Consider the following 22,899-nt stretch of genomic DNA (forward strand, 5'->3'; position numbering starts at 1 on the left):
ATTTAAAATGAGATGGTGGGGTAAGTCTGGTAATGAGAGAGAGAGAGAGAGAGAGAGAGAGAGAGAGAGAGAGAGAGAGAGAGAGAGAGAGAGAGAGAGAATTATTTTTCTTTTATTAATTAAAGGTCTACAGTATTTTCTGCAAGGACTCAAGTGAGAGAGAGAGAGAGAATTTCTTTTATTAATTTAAAGGTTTATTTTCTGCCAGGACTGATATGAGAGAGAGAGAGAGAGAGAGAGAGAGAGAGAGAGAGAGAGAGAGAGAGAGAGAGAGAGAGAGTTATGCCTAAAATTCCTGACCTTGAAGCCTGGAAGGTGCTCGAGATTACCGTCCCCAAGTGCACGTAGCCAAGGAGTACCCTGACGTAACCTCGGTTCGTGGGCATGGCAGTTGGTGGCTGTGGGTCTGCCCAATCCTATTACGTAGTTCCCTTGCAGAGTCATAAGCATGTTACTAAGACGTACTATTTGTCTCTAAGGCTCCGTTCACACGAGGCGGAAGCCGCGCGGTTGCAGAAAGTGGTGACCGCACATATTATGGCGGTTATCAGCGCGGTTCATTCAGTATTAATATGGAAGTGGAGGAAAAAATATCCGTACGATATTTTCAAAAGACTGTATCCAAAACCGAGAGAATATGAGCCCCAATCCTTCATTATTTCAGAATGACCCTCAAATCATTTGACGATTTACTTACACTTAATAAGGATGATAGTTCATCCAAAAGCATAACACAGTGTATTTATATATATGTAATTATGAATACATACCAACACCCACATATTCATATGCATTTATATATTTAATATATATTATATATATAATATACATATATAAATATATATGCATTATGCATTATATTATCCGCGTATATTCTGTGGAATATACACCATTTATATATCTATAAATGTGTGTATTATACATATGTGTATATCATATATATGTATATACATATGAATATATATGTATACATATTTATATACAAAAGTATATGTACAGTATATATGTATATATATGTGTATATATATATATATATATATATATATATGTGTATATATCATATATATGTGTATATATAAATATATATAAATATATATATTTATATATATATATATATGTGTGTGTGTGTGTGTGTGTGTGTGTGTGTGTGTGTGTGTGTGTGTGTTTGTGTGTGACGGATATTCCACACACCTATCAACGTTGACATGCTTTAAGCTGAGAATATAATGCAAGCATATAGCATTTTGCATAATTTTGTAGGGGCACGAGAAGGTTATGTGTACGAAGATATGCATTTTCAAGCACCCCTGATAAACCTGTCTGAAGGATATGTACCGTGAGGAAGCATGTCGCTACCTCTGAAATATTCTAACAATTTGCAGAATATTTCATTCATGAAGTTAGAGTTGAACAGCAGGATAAACTGATATAATGTGAAGAGTATAAAATTAGAAATTCAATAAAGCGTAGATACCTACGATTTTTTTCCTTATTTTTTATCAGAATTGCAGAAAATCTCAAGTAGTTCCTCCCAACACTTTTTCTGTACTAGTTTGTCCTTATAATCATCTGATCTCAGGTCCCAGATGACTGGTCGTTTTTCAACTTCAACAAAGAAAAAGTCGGTGTCAAAGCGACTAGTCTCCATTTTGACGTGGCGCAGTCACCTAGACAAACACTAGTAAACACGTGCATCTCGAATCGCGCGGTTGCAAGGGGAAACTCAGACCGCGCTGGTGCCGCGGCGGTTTACAAAACCGCGCGGTTGCGTGTGAACACCTCTGTGCTCTGTCACTGACTTTGCAACCGCTGTTTGTGAACAGGGCCTAAGAGAATCTGCCTCGCCTGAGAAAAGCTTTGACTGAAATGGCTACAGATTTTTCTCGAGTTTTTCCGTAACTTAAGGTTTTTGATGGAACAGAAGAAATACACGCCTTTTTTCCATTGAAGTTTTGCGTCTTTGCAAATAAAATATTTTATATAAAGTTACTGACGTAGAAGGCGCGTCACCTTACCTATGAAAGTGCAATTAAATTACAGTAAGTCTGCACGTGTATATATACGTTTAAAAATGCATACACGCAATGCAATCATATTCTGCATAGATTCTTGTTTGAAAAAAATCCTTATGCAACATGAAAATATGCCAAAGAAGAAAGAGACAATCTCATATTTTATGGTGAATAAATTTCTATATGCACTGCCAACACGAGCATGGGTACGATGCGTACCCAAGAGCTTCCGCATACCCATGCCATCAAAGAGTCGAGAAGGTAAATCCCGACCCTAAAGGCACAGCGGACGAAGGTCCCTTCATCCTGCATGCTAAAATAGAGACCTTAATGAGAGAGAATGACCCGGACTGGTAGACGGCAAAATACAGACAGTCAGACAAGCAAATAATGGAATATATTCTGACTCCTCTGGAGGTAATCAGTAAGACGTAAAAATCACTGTTTTTATTCATTTGTTTTTGTAGTAATTTCATTCAGTTGTTCGTCGACTGCTCTGTTTACTGAAGATGCTGTTCTTTCTTTCATTTAGAAAGGACAAGAAAAAAGATAAGAAAAACAACAGATTATGCTAATCCGTTAAAAAATTTTCTTACAGTGTCAAGAAAATTTTATGGCGTCATTCGATAAAATGTCAAAAAAATTATTTGGATATAACTTGCGAGTGTCAAGAAAATTATTTGGTTATAATTTGCGAATGTCAAGAAAATTATCTGGTTATAATTTGCGAATGTCAAGAAAATTATTTGGTTATAATTTGCGAATGTCAAGAAAATATTTAGTTATAATTTGCCAATGTCAAGAAAATATTTGGTTATAATTTGACAAAGTCAAGAAAATATTTGGTTATAATTTTCGAATGTCAAGAAAATATTTGGTTATAATTTGCGAATGTCAAGAAAATATTTGGTTATAATTTGCCAATATCAAGAAAATTATTTGGTTATAATTTGCAAATGTCAAGAAAATTATTTGGTTATAACTTGCGAATGTCAAGAAAATTATTTGGTTATAATCTGCCAATGTCAAGAAAATATTTATTTATAATTTGCCAATGTCAAGAAAATATTTGGTTATAATTTGCCAAAGTCAAGAAAATATTTGGTTATAATTTTCGAATGTCAAGAAAATATTTGGTTATAATTTGCCAATATCAAGAAAATTATTTGGTTATAATTTGCAAATGTCAAGAAAATATTTGTTTATAATTTGCCAATGTCAACAAAATTGTTTTGATAGAATTTGATAACGCCAGGAAAATTGTTGTGATGTCGATATCAGTCAGTTCTTGCAGAACGTACAACCTTGAACTCTTCAACAAACCCAATGTCATTTCCTCCAGTACCTGGATATGCTGACTCATGCATATACGACACTTTTAGATTCCAAATTACTCCCTACTTCAGACGCCAGCATCCTCATTGCTATAGGTCAAACTCCAAATTGCCGTAAAAACTAACTTACAAAGTACTACAGCGAGCAACTCCCATATTACTATGTCGTTAAAATTCTTCACTGCTACAGTGACCAGTTCCTACTTAGATTTAAGAGTTCAAATTCCGAGTTCTTGTGGTGACAACTTCCACAATGTTTATGACACCAAATTTCATGCTAGTTAAGCGGTACGTCTTAATATCGCAATATCTACAGTAATTTGGCAAATTCACCCCTTTCCTTCCGTGTAAAGTAAGATATTGGTTTCTCTCCTTTCCGTCCTATTTTACGATTCATGTCATCTTTTGCGATGATATTATCTTTTACGACATTCCAGCATGACCTGAAGCAAAATACATTCATCGTTCTTAACGCCTGTTTTTTTATCATTGACGCTATGACTTTTTTTTTTAGGAATATTTCCTCAGTAACATTCACTTTAACGTTGTCACTCTAAAGAAATGTACATCAGAAATGGAAATTTTATTCTGTTCCCTATAAAAAAAGAATAATAGAAAAAGAGAATTTTAGTATTTGGTATCTTGAGGCCAAATATAGCCTAATGAAATGATTTCTTAATTACCATCGCCACCTTAGGTTATTCTATCGGTTCACATGCTAGAAAAGTAACCTTCACGATATTCCATTATTTTTTCCCCAGCTTTAATCTCTATGATTCTATCTGTTCCATCTGAACGACACTAAATAAGGACTATGAGCAAAGAAGGATTATCATAGTCCTTAGGTTAAGGTGGTCTTGTGGCAGTATGGGCTCCTGGCTGGCTGGAAGGTTTAGACTAAGCTGCAAGAGCCCTTAGGGTCTTACCCTAAGTGTGGTAAGGTGTAAATCGTATTAGGAGTCTGATGCAAGCTCTTGCCCCTTAAAGCTGCCCTTAGCAAATGGTGTATTAAACTAGGAATAGTGATCTCAGGGGTATGCGGACAGGAAAGCAGTGCTAGCGTAAAAAGATGACCTGGTTCTGCTTTGCATAAAACAAATAAAGAACTGATCGGTGCTAAAAAAATAATACGTAATGCTATTTGTTTTATTTTCACATATTATGTAAATTTCTTTTTGTAGCATTGCAATCTGAAGTTTCTACACGTCCTTAACAAACAGAAATTCGCAGCTCATCAACAAAGAACGACTCCATTGTGCTCAGATCCTCTGGTCACAAAGACTATGGATACTGTAGACTTGGGTCAGTTCGCTGTTTACACCCACTCCAATTTCGTGCATTTTGATGGTGTATATATATATACATACAGTATATATATAAAATATAATACATATATATGTATATACACATTTAGACGTGTATATTAATCCTAAATCAAATCAAGAAAAACACCGGTTAAATTCAGCATCTGAAGATGAATAAAATACCGTGGCTACCTTCCTTGTGCTGTTCAAAAAACTTCCTAAAATACCAACCCTTTACTTAACAGCCACATCCTTCTACGAACTTGCAGATGCGTCATTCTTCGATCAAAACCTTCCTAGTCTTAGGTCCACACTTACATCCCACACATCCAGGCTTCACCTTGCCTTATTTTCATAAATATTTTTATAAAAATCTAAATCACTATGTAATTCAGTAATAATATACACGCTATTTTATGAATATATTTGTCAATGGTTTCTCTATTTTTTCTTTTTTAATTTATTTTTTTGGGGACTGATGGCTTACGTACGTTTACGTACTTACTGGCGAGCCTTAAAATCTGAAAATGTCTCTTTTATTTGCGTTCGTACAGAAACTAGTGACACGTATCGCTCGACCTGTTTTTAATCAATAACAGATGAGCTCATGTTTCGTTTATTTCTGTATCTGCCAAAGGAGAATTATATCTCAATATAATGATTAGAAAATAAAAAAACGGAGTGGAATGAATAATAAAAAATTAGATAAGAAAACTAAATAATCCTGACTGCCCAGCTGCTCATTGTTGTCACAGGAAACTGAAAATGCAAAGTGCAAAGGGGAATGATAATGATCACGAGGCGAATAACAAAAAAGGAATAGGAGATGCATGGATAAACAAAAGGAAAAGAAACATAAAATAGACCATTAACAGTCATGCTGAAATGATAATAAATAAATAAATAAATAAATAAATAAATAAATAAATAAATAAATTAAAAAATTATATGATGAAACGCAGAAACATTTTGTATTATTGCACTTTCATCACACAATTATCAGTCATCCTTAAATGAAGGATTCCCCACTGACCACGAGCAATGTGATTTGCACAAGCGCTCGACTGGATGTCTAAAAAGATGAAATACTGCCGCAGAAATAACATCCAGTGTTAAGCCCAGCGTGAACCATGTCGGAATGGCTATGAATGGGCTTAGTGGTTCATTCCTATGCTAATCAGCGTTCACGTATTTCCCGGAGTTCTGCGAGGGTGCCTCTCTCTCTCTCTCTCTCTCTCTCTCTCTCTCTCTCTCTCTCTCTCTCTCTCTCTCTCCTTTATATATATATATATATATATATATATATATATATATATATATATATATATATATATATATATATATATATATATATATATATATATATATATACAGTATATATATATAATTAAAAAGTATATTATACATATTTTATATATATCTATATCTATATCTATATATATATTATATATATATTTAAATTATATAAATATACATACAGTAGATATACGTATATATATATACATATATATTACAGTTTACAAGTACATTCCACTCTCTCTCTCTCTCTCTCTCTCTCTCTCTCTCTCTCTCTCTCTCTCTCTCTCTGTGCTTCTAATTTGTTTTATATTTTCAAGTCAAATAACTGAATTTGAAATTTTTTTACTTTTCACACTGTCTAATGCGCAGCAGAAAACAAATCCGTCTGGAAAATGGGGCTCTTCCTAGGCAGCATTTTCTTAACCGAATAAAGCAGCGTCCTCTCTCTCCTCCATTTCATACTACTTCCGCGACTACTATTTCACTGTTATTATTGCTACTATTACTGCTTTTCCTTCGTCGGAGTTAGCTGAAAGGAGGTTTGATTTTATTGCGAAGGAATACAAAACGTTTGACTTCCGAAATGAAAAAGAAAACTATTAGGGAAATCTGAAGTCATTACAACCTGGCAAAAGACTTCTTGCGCCCCACTGCCGCGAAGTATATTTTACGCGCGCAATTGCTGGTCTCGAAAATTATGGCCAACTCTCGTAATGACGGGATCTCATCTTCATCGCTTGCCTGAACGAAACGCCCTTCTCGGGACTAGAGGACATTCCATATATCAAGGCCTTTATTACTATCATTAGTGTTATTATTATTATTACTATTATTGTCATTTAAACTGATACGATGTTATTTTCTTGCTTTGAATTTAGCTTCTTCATCAAGTCAGGAAGAATGAATCTTGTCAGCCTACCATGCACGGATGCGTTCACATAGTCATACATACCGTAAACAGAAAAACTTGCGTCTTTCAACATCCGTTTACTTTCCGTGGCGTAACTGATCATATTGCGAAGTCTCTGAAGACTTAATGTTCAACGAAAACACCTATTTTCATTCCTAGATTCATAAGGCTCGAGCGGAGGTGTGTTCTTAAATCAGAGATAGGTGCCAGAGCAACGGAAAACGAGAGACAGTGGAAGAGACCAAAGCGAACAGAAGAAAATTAAAGGCAGAAAGAAACGAAGCTGGGAGCTGAAGGGAAGTTGCAATTAGCCTTCTGCGCAGTGAAACGCGCAGGGCACAGTGTGTGTAGAACCCAGGCCGTGGGTATCCCTTGCCAAATCTTGCTATAATTTTATGCATATAGGTCTGCCCAATAACTTTCTCCACAATTCTACTTCAGTTCCGCTCGCCATACTCCACAAGCCACCTCTTCCCACATTTCCTCTGCAAAAAGCAGGAATTTTTATCTTACAAGGTTCATTGACTGTCATTCTCCTTCAACTGCCAAACTTTGGAATTCTCTTTTCGCTTCTGTTGTTACGGCTCTTAGAGCAATCCTTCCTTGGGCAGGTGATTAATTCCCACCCTTTCCTTCTTTTGCTCTTCCTATTTTGTTCGGGCCTGGGCTAGAAAAGGGCATTAGGTTGCAGTACCACTGGCCTCTTATGTAAAAGAGATTAGGACGAAGCGCTAATGCCCGTGCCTCATCAAACAGTTTCATTGAAACCTACAACAAATCTCAGCGGTCTTGCGCAAGCGGCAATGGGTTACAACCAGGCCAGAAACCTAACAGAGCAAGAGCAAGTATTCCACACACTATTCTAATATGATCAGTTTTGATTGCGATGCGGAATTTCCTTTGGGAAATCCGACATTCTCCTTTTTTATGTCAGCATCTTATGAGATGTAGGACGCGGGAATACCTACTTAAAACGTCACTTATCTTCTGTTTTTAAGTGGGTAGCAATCTGGTACCTGCACCTGCTCAGAATTAAAACGATAAAATAAAAATAGGTAGGCTTATCAATCATCTGTCCATATAATCTGTTCCGTGGTCTCATGCCTTACATTATGGCCGTTTGCATATCCCTCGTCGAGCTTCTTCAAATACTGGTATAATTTTCTTAAATTTTCTTCCACTTCCTACTGACAAGAATTGGCGAAATCGAGCATTAATGCCCATGCTGGTAGCCCAGGTTATGCCATCTCACCCGTCGCTCCTCAATTTCGGGTGGAACAAAGATTTTTAACCGACTTTTTCTGGTCCTACCTGTGAGACAACCAAGCCATCTCAAAACAGCGCTGCTTATTCGCCTCATCAGCATTAAGTAACTGTCACTGTCCCTCTTCCAAACAAATGTCCGACTCACTGAGGCATTTGGTGTGCGCCTATGCAAGACTTCGTTAGAATATGACAATAGTGTTTCTCTTTGTGAATCAATTAATTCTTTACGGTATCCAAATACGTGACTGATTAGATATGCTATTCTTTGAAAATGAGCTTCAAAATTCTATTTCAGAGCAAATACCAATAGAATTGGTAGTCTAATGCCCTTCTATACCCCAAATCCTAAGAATGCAAGAAGGACCAGGAAGGAAAAAGTAAGGAATGTGACTAAAAAAGAGAGCGATAGACCTTCTTCCTCTTGAAGGAAGAAATGTCCCATGCGTCGCATTACTCCCTATTTCGACCATCCCAGCACAAAAATACATAATGTTCTCTGTCATTAAGGAGACGCGTCATGCACAAGGCGGCGGAAGTCGTTTCTCACGACTGGACGACTCCAAAATAACGAGAATCACACATAAGTGCTATCCTGAACTACAAGCAAATATCCATGCCACGTAAATACAACCCCACCCCCCCCCACCCCCGCCCCCCACCACCGAACCGCATGCAGAACCCCAAAGAGATCCATATTCTTGAAGAAATTATACACAAATGGTTCCTAAATAAACAAAAAAGAAAGAGAGAAAGAAAAAGGAACACATTTCCTGGGAAAGAGTCGAGCCGAGACGTTGCGCCACCGCCTTGAATTAGAGAGCTCCATCCGCCCCACCCAACACAGCCAGGAATGAGAAGCACGTCCCGTAGAATGGAGTTCTCCGGCCATAACCGTTTCCGGACATTACCAGGGAGTGCCTCCGAGGTTTTTTAAATGTAGGAATATATAGATTCACGAGCAAAATATTACTACGACATACACCAAACCAGAGTCCTATATCTTGATTCAGCATCGGCCACTAGGCACGTGGTTCTAAACATAAATATTAACTCAAGGTAAAATGAAAGAAGTTTGACAAGCAGATAAAGAAAGATACCAAAGGAACGGACGGACTGTCACAGACAGAAATCAAAAAGGGAAAATTATCCAAAGAATCTCCAGTGCCTTTTACAGTGTAAAGAGCTAAACATACATACCGTAAGCGATAACATCTCCAGGCACAGAGAGACCAACTCACAGACACAAGTAGTGTAATATGTTGTGATAACAATAAAACGGCGGTAGTACTTTAAGAAATAATTACATCCTGGATTCGAAGCTCAGAAGTAAAACAAGGAAATAGAAATGAGGGTGTTTATAACCATTACGCTGATGATAACGAGATGAATTTTAAAGAGAAGAATTTCTTATAAATTTATTATTCTTCAAAAGAGAGAGAGAGAGAGAGAGAGAGAGAGAAGAGAGAGAGAGAGAGAGAGAGAGAGAGAGAGATAATACTTTGAGTAGTACCATCTATCTAAGTGTCTACCGGTGAGATTGCAAGTCCTACACCGCTCTTCTTGACTCCAGCCTAGAATGGTACCATTTACAGCTATTAGTGAGTATGTACTGTATATGTTTGTGTGTTTGTTTGTGTGTGCGTCTGTCTGAGTGTGAGCGTGAAGACTTTATGAAGGCATAAGGGTTTACACCTTTTCAACGAAAATACACAATACTGGATGCAGTATTCCACGATCACGAGAATCAGTTAAAATCATTTTGCATTCGTGTGCATTTTATGAGGACTGGGCGTGGGAAAGGAAGCCTTGTGCCTTTCATTAAGGTTACTTTTTTTAAACGGAAATATGTAATAAACAGTTTTTACCACCATCTTTATTTTTCTCTCTCACTTGTTTTGCTTCTCCATAAAAAAATTCAAACAATCAGCATCGTCATGACTCGGCAATGACATGGGGAAAAGTTCTCGATGACATGGAATTGTCCCGAGGACGTTAGTACCAAAAAACTCAGGAAGTATGCCATTGTCATAATCGCTAGGCAGAGATTACCCGTCCATTATCTGCAGATTGATTCCTCGCCCCCGGGAATCACGAGAGAGAGAGAGAGAGAGAGAGAGAGAGAGAGAGAGAGAGAGAATTTTTCTGAAATACCCATCCTTAACGACGTCTTCCTCTCAGCGTCAAAACATGCCACGGATAAGCAAAGATAAGTTAATATCAAGACCAGAAATAAGTCGATAGCGAAGAAGAAGAAGATGACGATGATGAAAAGCAGACGAAAAAGGAAAACATATATAAAGTGAAGTGGTATCATCATGAAATCAAGCAGCTCCGAACAAAAAAAAAAGGGTAATTGTCGTGAGAAAGCGAAGCGTAAGTTCCCCGAAATATCTGTAATTTGTTTTCCCAGACTGACGGTCCCAGTATGTACAAAATGGTGCTCACGCTCACGTCAATTTATTGAATTACATCCGTCAAGCGCGAAAGGGGTCAGCCAATTGAATACAGAGATGCGATTGCTAGTAATAACAAGACGTAAACAAAACGAGTGTCGCTGGCTTCATTTTCATCATATAACTGATGAAAAACGCAGGGCAACTCATGTGTTTCGTCAGTAATTTAATGGAGACACGTAAGGAAGCAGGCGACAGCGGGACGTAATTCCCGTGTACGTGTGTTGGGGCAAGCACAGGTCGTGGGGGCAAGCAGAGAGATGGGCGTACCGAAAATATATTTTTAAAAGCGGAATATGACACTTCCGGGAAAATAGGAGAAGCGTGATTTGTACAGGTGAACGCGCATGTATGTTAGTGCATGTTTTGTACGTGTTTAGTACACAAACGCTTTGTGCAATATCTCCAAAGACAATTACTGCTTTCTACGCATGGAAACACTCTGCGTAAAGGTCTCCATAGACAATTACTGCTCATGGTGTGCACGCTACCTGGAGTAAATAATATAATTTTAACTTCCATGGTTCCTGTTACTTATAAACAATTCCTGCATGTGTAACACACACTTAGGCTAATTGTATTTGTATACTCATGTACGGTTGTTTATCAGTTTTAGAGAGAATACCTAGTACCCACGATGCAGACACTTCTGCTTTTGATAAATTAACTCTAAAAGACAAGAGTATTTGACATCTGTGAACACAGGAGAGAGCAAAAAGTTCCAAAGCTTATGGGTAGATGAAAGAGAGACGCCTAAAAAAAATTAATTCTCCATATACCCATCTGCAAGATGAACACTTCGAATAAGGACAGCGCATAGCAACTACAATCCAGATCAGGATATAACTGAGGAATCATAACAGCCTAATATAATCTACGAGCTTGCACTGCGACGTCAATCTTATTCATTTACGTTTTTCTCCTCATGTCAATGTGACAACAATATGGAAACGTTAAGTATACCTTAGTTTAACCAGACCACTGAGCTGATCAACAGCTCTCCTAGGGCTGGCCCGAAGGATTAGACCTATTTTACGTAGCTAAGAACCAGCTGGTTACCTAGCAACGGGACCTACAGCTTATTGTGGAATCCAAACCACATTACAGCGAGAAATGAATTTCTGTCACCAGAAACAAATTCCTCTAGTTCTTCATTGGCCGGCCGGAGAGTCGAACGCGGGCCCAGCAGAGTGCTAGCCCAGTACGATATCGACCCATCCAACGAGGAACTGTAACAATATGAATTATTATTATTATTATTATTATTATTATTATTATTATTATTATTATTATTATTATTATTATTATTATTATTATTATTAACGATACAGCAGAGTTACAGTTCTGGATCTGTTCTCAAATGACAGGTGAGACTTGGAGTAAAATGGAAGGATACGGAAAGGAACATAAGAAAAGTAAAAAAAGAATCTCTCTCTCTCTCTCTCTCTCTCTCTCTCTCTCTCTCTCTCTCTCTCTCTCTCTCTCTCTCTCTCTCTCTCTGCCGGAAGACGATGATGACTGCATCAATCACAAAAAAAAAAAAAATTTCAAAGCAGGAAAGGTCGTGTGACGCTGTGAAATTAAATATTCGTTATTAGTACTCTCCGTAAATCATGAACAGAAATGAATAATCAAAACACGAAATGATCAATGAATCATTCGCTTCATTGCTCATACACGACGAATTCAAGATCAGACTTCATTTTGGGTTGCTGTAAGTCAGGATTAGTAAAGTACACTTTTAATCCTGACTGTCAACGCTGTTAGAATTCCTATGATTAAGGTCGAACGTAACTTTCGGCTGAAGTCCGACCGATTAGTGAGTGACTGGCCCTACCTGCTGCGTAGTCTAATTCCTACGTGGGCGGGGCAGATAGGCAGCTACAAAGGCAGCCTTTCCTCTGTACAAATTTTCCTTCTTGTATAGGGCCAGGCTGACGACCGAAGACTACGGGGAAACCTGTGTCATAAAATCTATTGTATTTCGAGTTTCTTCCAAGAAACTTGGAGACAAAGAAGAATGACGATGAATATAAATGGTGGAAAAATGGAAGTGACTTATTTGGAAAGGGTTTGTGGGAGGAAATGTAATCAATATTGGGAACTGAGGTGCGTCAGAGAATATATGATGCAAATAAAGTAGCAGAATGTGTTTACAAGATTGGGAAAAGCTTAGGAAGGGATTGTTAAGCCAACTCTCATCTATGGAAGTGAAATGGTGATGTTGAAAGTGAAAGAAATAAAAATGGCTGAAGCTGATGAGGTGAAGTATTTGTGTAGTATTTGTGGTGTAAGACGAATTGTAAAGGTAAGAAATGCTGAGAAACGTAGAAATAGTAAATAATTACCGTAGATGAAAAGATGGCTCGGAGAGTTTGGAGATGGTTTGGTCATGTGGAAAAAATGAAGGACGATAGACTGGTAAATACACTGTATAATTCGGAAGTATTAGTAGGGAGGAGATGACATACCAAGCATTAGTGAAAGAGATGGTGAAAAGTGAGGGATTTGATATCCAAGAAGCATGAGAGCGCGTGCATGATAGCAGAATGGTTCAGAGGGGTTCACGTGTTGCTGATGAGCTTGTTTTGTAAGTGTATGAAGCAGCTATGAGGAAGTTCTCTGTACAGAGGCTCATTCATGTTTCGGCAATTACAGCGCGAATGTAGCAGTGACCAATATTGTCGTTTTAATCGCTGGATCTGTGGCTATCTGCAACGCCAGATTACAGAAATTAACCACTTAACCATACTTTAGAACATTATTAAACCTGCAATTTTCAATTTGTAATCTATGTCACGGCGATTAGGCACCACAGTTATTAGATCATTGAAAGGCAATTCATCAAAAAGTAAGAAAAAGCAAGAAAACCACAAGACAATTCATGGGAAATACAAGATCCGGCAACAAGACATACCCAAGCATCAGCTGACCTTGCAAGCACACAGCTTGGTCGTATGGTCGTTGTTACATTAATCACAGGCCGCCGCCTACGCACCTTCTATGCAGGCCGGCACATATATACGCATCAAAGATATTAATATTTTGCTGTATTTTGTGAGCTTCAGCAAAACAAACTTTAAAAGCAAGGTAGGTAATAACAGGCTAGCGTAATGCCAAACAGTCACATGACTGTATTCTTGGTTACTCGATTGTTACACATATCAGCGTGGGAAACTGTACCAGGCAAAGCAAATAAACTGCTTGGCCTTCTCGGAAATGATAAATGCGTTAACTTCAAAGTCAGGAGTTTGGTTCAATGGGAAATATGCAGTAAAATTAACCACCTCTCTCTCTCTCTCTCTCTCTCTCTCTCTCTCTCTCTCTCTCTCTCTCTCTCTCATGGCAAAGAACAAAGGTGTTGGCAAGTGAGGTTTTCCTTGAGAGACAACATACATAGCACTTTATAATCAGCTGGTTAGTAATGCCCATTAATGATGACAGAAACTTAGCTACAAACAGCTCAGAAATTGTAAAACTCTGGGTTGACTCATGGCCAACTTAATATAACAACAAACAAAACAGTCCCAAGGGCTGATCTGTTTGCATAAACGTTGTTTGATCAGAATATTTGCCTGCATCACGAACATGACGAAAAATCACGAGACTAAACATCTATGCCTACAAACTAATTCTACTTCTTAAAGATTAAATTTTACATGACGAACAGAGGATCACTGATAAAAGTCAGCGCCAGAGATACCTGGTGACGTTAAGCTGTGGGCTGGCAAGGACCACAACTCACAAAATTTTTAGGTCTTCAGTCCTGTAATTTCCAAAGTACCTTCTTGCATGGAAAAGTGCGCAAATTTCGATTTTGTGCTGAAACAGCAGAAGCATCTTGTCAATAAGTAAATAAAATTCATACCAGTAGACTTTTGTAAAATGGGAAATATAATCTGGTATGATCGTAAGCTATGTTTTATGAAATCTTTAGCCATGCTGTGCCCAAGAGTTAATATAAAAATGACATAAACTGATAAGTTTTATTATTGTGTTGCCACCCTCAGTAGCGATCAGGAATATACAATACTGATTTTTATGGTGTGTTTTGTTACGGCAATCAGTCTTCATAACTTTAATATAAATATGGGTACAAAGATCGGACTTTGGCATCGAACGCAATAACTCTAACAAAAACATATGAGAAAGAAATATGAACTTCAAAATATAATACAAGGAATGGTGCAAATGAGTCTTTGTTATACCTGGAAATTTCTTTCAGAATCACAACGAAGAGCAAATATTTGTTATAAAAATAAACCGAGATATCCCCTGTTCCCTGACTGGGAAAACTCGGCCCTCCAAACAAACGAAGAATAACTATTTTGCACAAGATGCAATGAAAGCGGCATGTGAATGCCATGGGAATTTCCAATATCGAGTCGCTGCCTGGTCTCAGGACCAGCTTGGTAACCGATCCTAATTATTCTATTTACTTCCAAGAGAGATTTCTTTTCCAGCTAACTACATGGGTACGGTCCAACGACTAAACGATCGAAGTTTCTAAAAGGCACATTTCCTGGTAAAAGCCAGCTGCAAGGATTGGGTAAATTTTACCGTCAGTTTATTTAAGCATTATTAATTCTAACTACATCGCTAGACCTCACTTACAGAATGATTAAAGGAATTTGATTCCAAATCTTATTGAAATATTAAGAAGCAACAACTTGTATCAGACTGGGCATTAGTCAGATCTATGGACTCAGTTGTAGCTGTAGCCACTGATAGGATTGTTGACTTCACCAATCAAATGTTAGCACTTGATAAAGGAATTCGTTGAAATGCCTCTTTGGTAGTACTTTCATTAAATCATACTTCGGCACAAGCCCACATCTCACCCCCAACAAGCATGTTATTATATATCTATGAAGTTACTCCAGTTAGAACAGCTATAGAAACTTGTCTGGAAACACCTACGGCACTGAGGCGTACGTTGATTTAAGATCAAGATGAAGTCAGTGCTAGTTAAATTTAGATTCGATAATTTTAATAATATCCTGGATTGCTAAGCTGATGCACTGAGAATATGAACCATGAAGGTGACCTGTGTGTGGACATTGCGGGCAATTATTTTGTGCTGGGGAGATTGGCTTGCTTTGGATTAAGTTGAAAACTCCATGGTTTCAGTTTCAATATTTTGGCCACATCATGAAAATGATTTAGAACAGGCGATTTACTGTACACGAATTAGGGCAGTTAGTCCATGTTAAGTTAAATAAGGAAAAATATCCAAAAGTTAAAGCAAAAGTTATGGCAAAAATAGGTTTAAGCTAGAAGAGTGCAATCATTTTAAGAACAAACAATTTTGTTTCCGGGTTTTACAACAATAAAACGGATGTCTCTGTTCGCTTCATTATCATTTGGATTATAACCATTTAAAAGTAAACATGACTTATAATGTATTCCAACAGGCAACATAAAAACTAATAAACAACCACTACGACCTTTCATGATAGAAAACCACGCACCACTGACAAACTAGCAAGAAGTAGAAGTGTGTTTTGCAAAGAGCGAACAAGAAACTGTTGGTAGTGCCATTCAACTCTGCCGTGGGAAACCCCGGGGAATCCCAAAAGTCCCAAGCAACTGCGACATTGCCAAAAATAATAAAGATGGTAAACCCTCTCTTGGGACGGTTGCTGGACCAACTGATACTCAAGTCCATAACAATAACAATGTGCTACTTCGTTTATCTAGCGTCACTTTAAACAGAAGTTACATTGATCTATATTTTATCATGTCGGGACTCCTCGACTTTATTTTTCTTACAGTTATGTGAAAAACAAGTTACATTATCTTGAAATTCTCTTCATGTTCAATATGGTATGGATTTGGTGTCTTTTCCTTTCTTGTAGATGTGACTGTGTGTGTGTTTGTGTGTGACTTGTCCAAGTGCTGTTTGTTAAAGATATCTCTCGAACTTATATATAGTCATAAGCGTTGTCAAACACTGATCTCGTGGCGATGAAAGAGCCTAATTTGCGATAAATTTTAATCCACACTGATTCTAGTGACTTATGCTCATTCACAAACAGACACAAGCACTGTATATATGTATATATATATATATATATATATATATATATATATATATATATATTTATATATATATATATGTATATATGTATATATACGTATGTATGTATGTATGTATGTATGAATTTTCATGCTGCCACTCCACGACTCGCACTGTGAATACAACTGAACTTCATGAGGCTGGATACTTGACAGCGCTTGGTGTTTTAGTTCATTCGAAGGCCTTTTTCAAAACCACATAAAAACACTTCGTTTATTTTTTTTAGAGAGCTCACTGTTGTGCTGCTCTTATAGCCCCTTGTATAAATATCTAAAGATTCAGATTCTGTTTCGCCCCTTTTAGAGAGCTGGTCATCTTTCAAGAACGAAGCATCGTGCCAAAACCTTGACTTTCTGGGCAAAATGACTGTAGGTACTTCTTTCATTTGCTGAACAACAGCCACTTTGATTCAGATTTTAGACTGTAGGCGTTCGATATCCTACTTGGGCATCTGCTTTATGAGTGTGCCGTTAGAGTAGTGTTTGTTATTCATCTATCAGAACATCAGCATATGTCTTTTGTTGGCTTGTCGTCGAGTCCTTTTGCCCACAGAAGAAATCACCAACTACTCACTTGATCATAAACCTGGTAGTTATTTTTGTTAGATTAAGCTGGCACTGCACCAGAACGGGCTCTTATTTTCTTACTGAAAGGAAGCAGTAATAATGCTTTAATTGGCTATACCTCTAACTTACTTTCGAACGTATTTCTAATTGGTTGTTTACTTTCGCAAACATTCAACTGTTTGTTATTTTCTTCGTATTTCGTCGTTATATCTCCATGCACCTTTTACTGTCTCTTTCTGTTAGGATTATTTTCTCTCTTTTTTCATCGACGGCCTTATCGTTCTGATGACCCTTGATTGATAGTTATTGGCCCAATTAGGTTGTTACTTGTGAATATGTACATACTATGAATAAAACAATTCCACCCACACACACGGCTACACAATATATATATATATATATATATATATATATATATATATATATATATATATATATATATATATATATATATATATATATATATATATATAGTACAACAACCATCACACCAACATTTTTATTTCACGTGCCTAGTCAAGATTAAAGACTTGTATTTTCCAAGGGCTATCCAATCTAATTTAAGAAGGAGCCCACGTCATTCAGACTATGAATCCTCTTCTATTTTTAGCCTAATTCATCCACTATTGTGCCATTTCTTTTATGGGTAAGACTTCGTAGTACCCCTGTGGAGCTGCCCCTTAGCAGAGTCGCTCACGGCCTGTAGACCTTAATTAATATATATATATATGGGCCGAGTCTCCTCAACCCAAAAACCTTCCTGGAACCTGAAATGTCCACACCTGAAGCCACCCACTGCAGGGAAAACAAGTGAAGAAGGAAAAAGTATACACCCATATATAATATACATTCATAATATACATATATATGTATATATATATATGTATATGTATATATATATATATATATATATATATATATATATATATATATATATATATATATATATATATATATATATTCAGATGAAAAGACAGAAAATGTTTAAAAAGAAAAATAGCGCAAAGTTCTCTTGAGAATTGTCATATTTTCTGGGCACCAGGTGGAAACAAAATATCAAATAAGTGAGAAAAAAAAACTTACAAAAACATAAAGTAAACAAACTATCAGGCTATTGCAAAGAGACAATATCCATCTAAACTGTTTAACTACTAAAACAATAACGAGTCAGTAGGGCAATACATTTTCCCCTTCATGACTTCTTTAAATTTACAGTAGTTAAGTATATTATATATATAATATACTTAACTAATTTGGATGGACATTGTTTCTGGTCGTAACGGCCTAATAATGCATTTTTACTTAACTTTTTGTAATTACTTTTTTGCTTACTCATCTTACATTTTGACTCACTTTGTAGCCCGGAAATGTGTTGAATACACAATCGTACTTGGCAATCTGTCCTTTCATTTAAACATTTCTGTGGTTTCAACTGAAAACCAAATCACGTGCATATTTGTGATTTTTTAAGCATATATATATATATATATATATATATATATATATATATATATATATATATATATATATATATATATATATATATATTGTGTAGCCGTGTGTGTGGGTGGAATTGTTTGTTCATATTATGTACACATTCTCAAGTACCAACCTAATTGGGCCAATAACTATCCAATCAGGGTCATCAGAACGATATATACATATCAGTAAGTGTGCGTGTTTGTGTACACGAGTGTTTGGAGAGAGAGAGAGAGAGAGAGAGAGAGAGAGAGAGAGAGAGAGAGAGAGCAAAGAAGGATATAAGAGTAATTTCCGGAGGTGGGGTCCATCTATCATCGCAGGTACATACGACTCGACCCCACGGAAAAGGTCATGTTATTCCCAACCATTAGCAGCTGGCCCACTCCCTGTACACTCCCCTCGCAACACCTGGACCACAAAGCTCTGAGGAAATAGTTATGCAAAGAAACTGGTAAAGTTGTAAGTGACGGTTCGATGAGAAGATAGCCTTGCTGAAAGAAGGCGTGGAATTAACATAGTCGAGCCTTCTACATAGCCGGGGAGGTAATCGAGACGTCGAGAACAGATAATGAAAGGTTATATACAAAAGAAAGGCCAGGCTGTCAGACGTACGAGCCTAGTAATCATTTATCCACCTTAAATGTAGTATCGTACAGGCATTTGGGAGCAAATGTGTCGAACGACAGTAAGGTGGAAAAAAAGTTGAGTTACAGAATAAGTGAAACAAGGAAGGTCATAGGATGTGTGGGAAAGATTGGAAGGAAGCTTGGAATGCAAGAAGGGTTTGTTGAGCCCACTCTCCTGTAACGATGAAAGGTCTGGACGCTGAATGCGTATTTAAGAAAAAAAGGTGGAAGCTATAGAGATGGCTTATTTACGCAGCATATGAAGCAAAAGAAGTAAAAGGGCTAGAAATGTGACGGCACTTAAGAGTGGTAAAAGGGTTAGCGTAGACGAAGGGTCGGATCAAGTTGTGTTGAAATGGCTCATCCATGTGGAAAGAATGGAGCGGAAAGGCACAGAAGCATTGGATACGCTGCTGATGAGCCTTCTCTAGTGGTGCATTAGGCGGCTTAAGTTGTCGATGTATTCTGCAATTCATTTATAAGTGTGGCAGAGATCATCGTCTTTTCTTCTCTCCGAATTCGCCCAGTTGGGGGAAACGATTTAATAATAATAATAATAATAATAATAATAATAATAATAATAATAATAATAAAGTATAACGATCAGCAAAATTAAGCAACGTTAGGCCTGACCAGTAATTGGATAGAACACCCAAATACTTGCTGGATTTTCAGATGCGTACTATTGTTGGGAGTTGGGCGTGTATATATGTATGTGTGTATATATGTATGTGTGTATGTATGTATATATATATATATATATATATATATATATATATATATATATATATATATATATATATATATATATATATATATCTCAAAGTAGAAGGTGGTTGCTTTAAACCTGATGAACAGCATCGAGTTAAGGGAGAAGGAGAATTCCTTGTATTTCCTTTCAATGTACTTTATTATGCTGACGTTTCAGGACCATGTGTTCCATTTTCAAAGCTATACATTACAAAGACAACAGAATGAAAAATAGACTCAGATTTTAAAAACGAGAAAAAAGAAATTTTACATAAAAGTATAAAACGAAACATAACAGAAAGGAACAATGATTACCAAATAGCGCTGAGGGCAAAGGCTGAGTGACATTCAGGGTCCGTTTTGGTTCCAACGGAAACTCACGAGAGGTATAGAGGTGTTGACGTGGACTGAGTATTTAATTGGGGAACTAGTTGTTTAATAAAAAGAGATTCTAGTATTGACAGTTGGTGGTCATTCGGAGCTTTGCCTATTATTTTGAAATCCTTGTAATTGATATTATATCTGCATTTTTTCCCGTGGTCTCTTATGCATGAAAATTCGGGGTTTGATAATTTAGCACCCGTTCGGTAAATTACGCCACGATGAGAGTCTAATCTCACCTTCAACAACCTACGAGTGGAGCCCACGTACTTCCCCAGGTCACATCTAGGGCAATTAAACAGGTATATGACTCCTGAGGGCATCAAAGGGTGCAGACTTTCTTTATATTTAAACAGAGACTTGATCGTCATTGAATTATTAGGTATTAGTTTCAATTCGACAACCGGTAAATATTTGTTTATTATTTGTGGTAAATCTTGGTAAAAATGTTTATCATAGATAAGCGGGACACTTGCATAGAAAGATAGTTTAGGTACTGTTGGTATTCTGAATTTGGTTGAAAAATATTATTTAAAAAATTTACGCAAATGTTTGTAAAAGAGCTCAGATGGGACACAGTTATTAATAAAATATTGGAGATATAGAATTTCCTCGTGAAAACCATTCCAATCAGATGTTAAACTAAACTTTTACCGGTCTGGGTTCTAATTTTTATAGCCACTGTTTCTTCAATTTCAAGATAAATTCTTTGTCTGGCCTCTTCCACAAGGCCTTTAGTTTAACATCTGATTGGAACGGTTTTCGCGAGGAAATTCTATATCTCCACCAATATTTTATTAATAATAACTCTTTCCCATCTGAGCTCTTTTACAAACTCCTTTTATGTTCCAGGTGGATCTTGTCATGATCATTCTAGTCATCCCCGTATATATATATATATATATATATATATATATATATATATATATATATATATATATATATATATATATATATATGTAAAAAGCTCATATAGCTGTAGGCTTCTTAGTTGCAATCAAGGGGCCATCTAGGAAAAGGCATGCATACATTATATCACAGTTTATTATTTAGCAATGTCACATTATATCATCAAGGCTAAACTGAGCTAAAGAGACGCCCTTCTTATTGGCTGAGTTTAGCTTTGATTATGTAATGTGACAATGCTAAATGCCGTTGGCAATGACAAAGTGTGATATGATGTACGTATGCCTTTTCCTGAATGCCTCCTTGATATCAATATATATATATATAATTTCCAACTCACAGAGCGTCAATCACTGGAGTGGCGATCTCCCTGCCGAGCGTGTGACCTCGGGCGCCCAAGTTGAACGGTCTCAGTCCAGCTCATAGTACTATATTTTATTATTATTATTATTATTATTATTATTATTATTATTATTATTATTATTATTATTATTAATTACCTTACAAAAACAGGTTGGCTAAGAACTCCAACCATTGTGGTCAAGGCCTAAGCATCAGCTCTTGGATCTAAGCAGTGTTTAGCATAAATAGTTCCTGTAAGTTACATTACTTTCTTTGCATATAGTCGATAAACATTAACTAAACAGTAATGTACAGTCATTAAACACTAACATTCGCAATACTCTTACACTCACTAAACACTCACACTTACTATACACTCACACTCCCTAAACACTCACACTTACTATGCACTCATACTCACTAAGCACTCACACTTATTATACACTCACGCTCAATAACACTAAACACTCCCTGAATGTTCAACACTCACTAGGCACTCACTACACACTAAACGCTCACTAAACACTCATAAAACACTAAACACTAACTAAATTCTCACTGTACCCCAAACACCCAGTAAACATTCACTAAACACTCAATCCTAAACATTCATTCAACACCAAGCACTCACTATACACTAAGCATTCACTAAGCACTCACTATACACTCACTAAACCCTAAACACTCATTAAACACTAAATACTCACTAAACCCTAAATCTTCATTAAATCCCTAAACACTCATTCAACACTAAACAGTCAATGAACATTCACTAAACACTCATAAAGCACTCACTAAACAATTACACAGTAAACATTCACTAAACACTAATTTTCACAAGACATTCACTAAACACGCACTAAACATTCACTAAACACTAACATTCACAAAAGATTCACTAAACCCTAAACACTCACTAAGCATTCACTGAATACTTACACACTAAATGGTCACTGAATACTTCCACACTAAACATTCACTAGACACTACACACACACACACACACTACATACACGGTAAACCCTAAACACTCACCTAAACATTCACTGAATACTTACACACTAAACATTCACTAAACACTAACATTCACAAGACATTCACTAAACTCACACTAAACATTCACTGAATACTTACACACTAAACATTTGCTGAATACTTACACATTAAATATTCACTAACATTCACAAAA

General features: G+C 36.7%; 1 protein-coding gene across 2 annotated transcripts in view; it reads right to left on the minus strand.

Moving 5' to 3' along the window:
* LOC136825700 (uncharacterized) overlaps positions 1-22,899 on the minus strand; it is an 87,014-nt gene that overhangs the window by 44,125 nt on the left and 19,990 nt on the right. The gene's annotated exons all lie outside the window — the stretch shown is intronic.

Source organism: Macrobrachium rosenbergii, chromosome 39 (assembly GCF_040412425.1).
Source record: "Macrobrachium rosenbergii isolate ZJJX-2024 chromosome 39, ASM4041242v1, whole genome shotgun sequence".
In the NCBI taxonomy this organism is placed as follows: Eukaryota; Metazoa; Arthropoda; class Malacostraca; order Decapoda; family Palaemonidae; genus Macrobrachium; species Macrobrachium rosenbergii.